This window comes from Lepidothrix coronata, unplaced genomic scaffold (genome assembly GCF_001604755.1).
Source record: "Lepidothrix coronata isolate B3197 unplaced genomic scaffold, Lepidothrix_coronata-1.0 Scaffold10, whole genome shotgun sequence".
Taxonomy (NCBI): domain Eukaryota; kingdom Metazoa; phylum Chordata; class Aves; order Passeriformes; family Pipridae; genus Lepidothrix; species Lepidothrix coronata.
This window is the reverse complement of record NW_016690190.1, coordinates 2,058,586-2,064,585: the sequence shown is the minus strand read 5'-3', so window position 1 is coordinate 2,064,585 and position 6,000 is coordinate 2,058,586. Positions and strand designations below refer to the sequence as shown.

At 41.2% G+C, this 6,000-nt stretch overlaps 2 protein-coding genes across 5 annotated transcripts in view; both read left to right on the top strand.

The window, feature by feature from the left end:
* The window catches only part of CHPT1 (choline phosphotransferase 1), a 21,267-nt gene that overhangs the window by 1,501 nt on the left and 13,766 nt on the right, over positions 1 to 6,000 (top strand). The gene's annotated exons all lie outside the window — the stretch shown is intronic.
* MYBPC1 (myosin binding protein C, slow type) overlaps positions 1 to 6,000 on the top strand; it is a 91,135-nt gene that overhangs the window by 81,021 nt on the left and 4,114 nt on the right. The window lies entirely within an intron of this gene.

Genomic DNA, 6,000 nt, shown 5'->3' with positions numbered 1-6,000 from the left:
ATGGTTGGAAACCACGTATTGTCTTCTAGTGGCACTTTTGGAATTAAAATATTTGTGGAACTGCTACCTTTAGCTTAGTTTTGTGATGAAAATATCAGTCGAGTGCTAGCTATGTGTCTGGATGTTCATTTTAACTTTTTCTCTTTGCTATTCAAATATAAAAGCAGAAAGTAAATTTTAAGTTATTTTCTCTTGAAGACTCTTGTACCAAAAGAAAAAAAGTTGTGTTGCAGACATCCAGGGAATTATTCCTTCCAAGAAAGCTTAGGTTAGATTTCAGGAACTTTACTGGTTTTGTGGGTTTTGAGGTGTTGGTTTTGTTTTGGTTTTTTTTTTTTTTTTATTGTGGAAGCTGAATTTTATAAGAACCTACAGTTTGGACTACACTTTTTTGTTCAGATGTCAGTAAATCCTTTATAAATATGTACTGTGAAGCCAGACTCATCCTGTTGTTTTGTTTCTTGCCTCTGCACTGTTGAGAGTAGCCCTGATTTTCTCTTGCTGCATCACTTTAGAAGCATCATTCTCCTTTGCTTGTTTAATGACTCAGCTTGTCTTCCACCTAAGGTGAGGTCATGTTTCTGGATGGCTTTTTGAAGCTAAAACCGTTGCAACACTAATAGCTGCTATACATGCTGTTGTAATATCTACTTTGTAGTTTTGGCTGGGAGGTGTAGACTGGAGGGGGTAGGTGGAACTGAAGATGATGTTAAAAATGATTGAAATCACAGATTGAACTAATATCATAGTGAACTTCAACACCACTTCTCCATATGGCCTAGGCAACTCTTCCATTCATGAACAAGTCTTGATTACCTGATGGACAAACAAGAACTTGTTCTATTCTCTTGGTGGAAGAGTGGGTGAACTGGATAGAAGACTTGGATAAAATAACAAGCAGGTTTTGGGTTGAGTTTGTTTTTTTGGGGAGGAGGGGGTGGTTCTGAGTTGGTTTGTGTGGTTGTTTTTTATTCCCTAACCAGTTTTAAGTGGGCCATTTTGTTAGGCCTTTATTAAAAACACAGAAGTCTTGATGTTTGTACAAACTGTCCAAAACAAGTAAGACTGGTAGCTGAAATCCCTCAGAGAGTAGCTGCTGACGGATGCTTGGAAAAGACATATTTCTCGAATACGCCCTTCCAGCTGCCAAGACTGTGGTTTAGCAGTTTCTTCGCAGGGGATTCTACTTGGGTTACTTGCTAGAACAGCAGCTGATGGATCTGTTTCCCCATGGACACTTTCCACCTCATGATTTTGCCCTTTGAATTAGTTGTTTTGAACCTGTTTGTGCTTTCAGCTTCCATTATGTCATATTGCAGTGATTTCCACAATTTCATACTGCTTACCCCCAACCCCAGTGCAATTAATGTCTCAAACCATACAATGCTCCCTTGGTCTCTTAATGTAGAGGCATTATTTCCCTATACACTGTTCTTTTTGTCTTCATCAGCATCAGTAGCCACTAAAAGCCAGTTTGTTACTGACCAACACAGTATGTTTTGGATTTATAAAATGTTGTCTGCTTCAGGAATGTCTTCTTGTCCAGCAGGAACATGGGTTGTTTCACTGCCTCCTGTAAACGCACGTTTCAACATAAGCCTTCTTATTTGCAGCTAAGCCATTAGCAGATTGCACCCTTCAAGCACTGTTGTAACCAAAATCCATGTGTGTGCGGTTTTGTTGAGTGTTTGTCCCGTTTCCTACCCTCTGTAACTTAGGAGAGTAATCTATAAAAATAATATACAGGTGTGGTGGTGAGGTCACCTGCACATTTCATTTTCTGTGGAGGGCTGAAATATCTGGTTCACTGTGACTGCAGCCTGGGTTATATTTTGTTTTGGGATTGTTTGGGGTTTTTTGACACTAATTATAAAATATTAGGAATGAAAGGTTTTGCTGACGTTAACTATGAGCAATGTGTATTTGCTGTCTTAGAGTGCAAATAGGAGCGCTTTTTAGGTGAGGATTTCCATTTTATCCCCACCATTTGCCAGTGAATTGTTTTGCTCCACTGCCAGCAGACTTCTCTGAAGTAGCTACAGTCAGTTCATTAGGTTTTGGAGGTGAATCTCATGTACTCCTCCCCATTCTGGGTAAAACTGGGAAGAGAACTGACTAGACATAATTCTCTGTATTTCTAAAAGAGTGAAAGGTAACTTTGATCCTCTACTCTCGTGGTTGCTCATGGAGGGGCCTAACTTTGGTAATCCTTCAAGCTCAGCCACAGGTCTCTCTAAAAGCATACAGTAGTTGAGTGGAAGAGACCTTTAAAAGCCATCCTGTCCAACCTCCCTGCCATGAGCAGGGACATCTTCAACTAGATGGGGTTACTTAGAGCTCCATCCAGCTTCACTGTAAGTATTTCCAGGAATGGGGCATCCACAACCTCTCTGGACAACCTGTGCCAGTGTTTTACAGCCCTCATCATAAAAAAAAAAATCATCCTTATATCTAGTCTAGATCTACCCTCTTTTATAGAGTCATAGAATCTTAGAATGCTTTGGGAAGCTGGAATTTTAGAACAGAAATGTGCACTAACTGTAATTATTACTTTGTATTGAATTTATATCTATTAAAAAAATCTCATAGCAATTACAGCAGGATCTCAGCAAACAACTTGGAATAGAGGGAAGACAGGAAAAGCATGGATTATTGATATGCAGTTCAGGCAATTATAGCAAAAGGGGGCGGGGGCTCAAGGGTTCTCATGCAGAGGGAAGGACGAGAGGCTTGTGATGGCTATCTCCTAAGAAATAGCGTAGTGAATTTATAAAAGGATGTCATACCTTGCTGAAACATGCTGTTTAGAAAGCCATACATCTAGGGAGACCAAAAAGCAGTGGAGGGTCTAGGTGACTCCAGCTATCTCTACTGTTAACTGCTTGGAGGGAGAGGAACATTGGTGAGATGCTGTCTCTGCTTCTCTCTCTCTCTTTTTAAAAACCTTTCTTAAAAAAAAAACAACAACAAACTTCTCCAAACAAACAAACCACCTTTAAAACTGAAAGAGGGATTATCTTGAAGTTTTTCCTGCCAGAGGGAAAAATGAGGGGAAGATATTCACAGGCATGATATTATGTAAACAGCAAGGGCACAACTGAGGTTTTTGGGAGAGAGAATAGAGAAGTAAAAGAGGTCGAACTGGAGAAACTGCTATGAACTGGGTGTGTGTGTCAGTGGGGGAGAGTACGAAGGACGAATCCCCTGACTGTGTAAAGAAGTGTGAAGCACTGAGTGGAGTGGGAAATTCATCCAATACCAATCAGTGAAGAACAGAGGAATCAGTTGTGAATGGGAGGAGGAGGTTATTTGGCATGAAATAAGACAGTGAAAGTCCAGGAATCCTGACACTTGAAGGAAATGAGCTCTTTCAGAGAGCTTGTTGGAGAGAGGAGGATGCTACAAGAATGCAGGGAGTCCTTGGTGTGCATGTACTTGGACTGCAGTATGATTTTTTTATTATTATTTTTATGATTTTTTTATTTTTTTCAACCCTGCCCTCTTCCCCTGCTGTAGTTCAGGTTTGAACAGCCCCCTCCCTTCTCCTGCTGTTAGTACAGTTGCACACAGTGAAGGGAGGGAAATGATCCATGTTTGGGAGGAAGAGGGAGGGAGTCCAGTCAAAATGTCCTTCTCTGTTCTGGATTTGTTCCAAAGAGGGGCCATGTAAACTGGGGCAAAACTATTAGCTGTGGATTGAGGAAGTGAGATTATGGCTACATGTGATGAGTAGTTAAGGGGAACTGAATCTTTGAATATTGCAAGAGCTTGGCTTGTTGAACTCTCTGGACTTGGACTTTGCTTGAAACAAGTCGTAAGGGATCTCCCTGACACATGTAGTCTTCTGCAGCTTTGTGCACTCTTCTGTGAGGTGGAATCACAGAAGCAGAAGAATGGTTGCTGTTCTACCTCCATTGTTTCTGAAGGAGAGGTATGTCACACATACCTGTCAAACACGACATGCACGTGGCTTATTGTTTTGGCACCCTCTGGTTCAGTAGATGACCGAACCTGCTGTATTGAATCTGTGTTTGACAAGATGCTGGGGCTGTATGGTCTTTCAGACATCCTTTTGAGTTGAAGCAGAGAAGTATCTCCTCCACTGCTGGCCTCCTTCACCCAGGTTTATGTTCTCTTCTAGTTCTTTGACAATAGCATCTGGCTCTGGCCAAATAATACATTTGCTTGGGCATGATATCACTTCGGGCAGAGATAATAAACACCTCATCAGTGAAAAGCTGATGATTATTGGGAGCCTCCTGACCTTTCTGCTCAATCTGTTGGCCATGTCAGCATTCTCAAATGTTCCCACTTCTCTAATTTGTGAACTACTTGGGTCCAGCGTGGGAAGCTGTCAGGGGACATCCCTGGATGGAGAGCCAGGCATGTGAGAAGGCGGAGGAGACAGCAGCTGTAGTTGTATTGAGAAGGTGAATAGCAGAGAAAATCTGTGGTTATTAGGAACTTTGGAAACCTCTGTTTACCGTTGGTGATTTGGAAAACTGTTTTTTACTAATTAAAACATTAGAGCGTTCATTTAATATGTGAAATGACAGTTGATCACAAATGAATTTTGGTTATTACCACTTTGGGTTAAATTTGAACTGACAGCTAAGGGATGAAATGCTCCAGATGGTGTTTCTAAGCTCTGACACCTGTTCCCCTGTTCTTAACCAGGATCTTTTTCCCTTTTCCTCAACTGTGGGAATACTGATACATCCGCTACAGGTGCTAATGGATACAGATGATCCTTGGGAAGAAGGTGAACACTCTCTCCCTGCCTTTCCAGATCAAGGGGCAGAGTGCTTTAGTTTTGGAGTCTAGGAGGACTGTTGCTTTGATTTGTACCAGTAGGAGCTAATGTAAACAGATTTGGATCAGCAGTCTGAATGATTATACCTGTATTATAGCTTGCAACTAGACAAAAGCCATTTCTTTGTCAAAAAGATCTAATAAGAGAAGTTTGAGTTAAAGCTGATTTATTTGTTTATTTTTACATTTAATGTATTATATTTGTTTTGCAGCAAGATAAATGTAGACAGTGTTACCTTGAACAGAAATTCTTGCATCATGTTCTGTGGGTTGTGGAAACTTTCATAAACTGACTACAGTGACCAACATGCAGGCCTTCTGGTTTGGTTAGAATTGAGGCTGTATTTCTCATGGAGCTTGCATTTAAAAAGACTATGCTGATGCTATGCATGCAGCATACAGCACTACAGCTAATGATAAAAAAATCATGCCATAACACGTTTCTCTTCCTTAGTGGTGTTTCAATGATGGAAATGATCAAGTTAAGTAAGAAAGTGCCCATGCTTTGGCATTTCACTTCATTGGTGATGTGCCTCACGCTGGGGTGAATGCCGAGTGGCTAAGGAATTTGGCTAGCATATTTAGCACTGGATACAGTCTGCTTTCGTCTGTGGTGTGGAGAACCTGATAACTAAAGCAAGCTAAAATCTATTTCAGTTAGAGGTGTATGGTTGCAAAAGGAGGGGAGCCTAATGCAACCAAAAAGCCAGTGTTGTCCTGTGCAGAATTGCCAAGCGTGGCCTTGTTTGCTTGCGAAAATCCGGGGATTAGGATGACAAGTTTTGATAGATCTCAGTCGTTTCATAACTGGTAGAAGCGTGTCGCAGCAGAGACACCTCGTGAAACACTGCAGGTTATCTTTGTGGCACTTCACAGTGATATTGGTGAGATCTGATCTGTCTAAATCTGCTTAATAGCCTTTACTGGACTTAGGGAATACATGAAATCATGTTGGTCAGTGTGTGCTGCAGGAGAGGAATTGCAGAGGTGGAGTTCCACAGCAGCTGTCCCTTACCTGGGAGTCAGAAAGGATCCAGCCCTGTGGGTGTTCACTTGTTCAACCTGCAAGTTGCATTTCCAGCATTTATACCTGACTTTTCATGAACAGTGCTTCTAAATGCTAAGGATACCACTTGACACTACTTGAGGCAAAAATGTTACCTGTGCTTTGTTCAATAGATGTTTTAA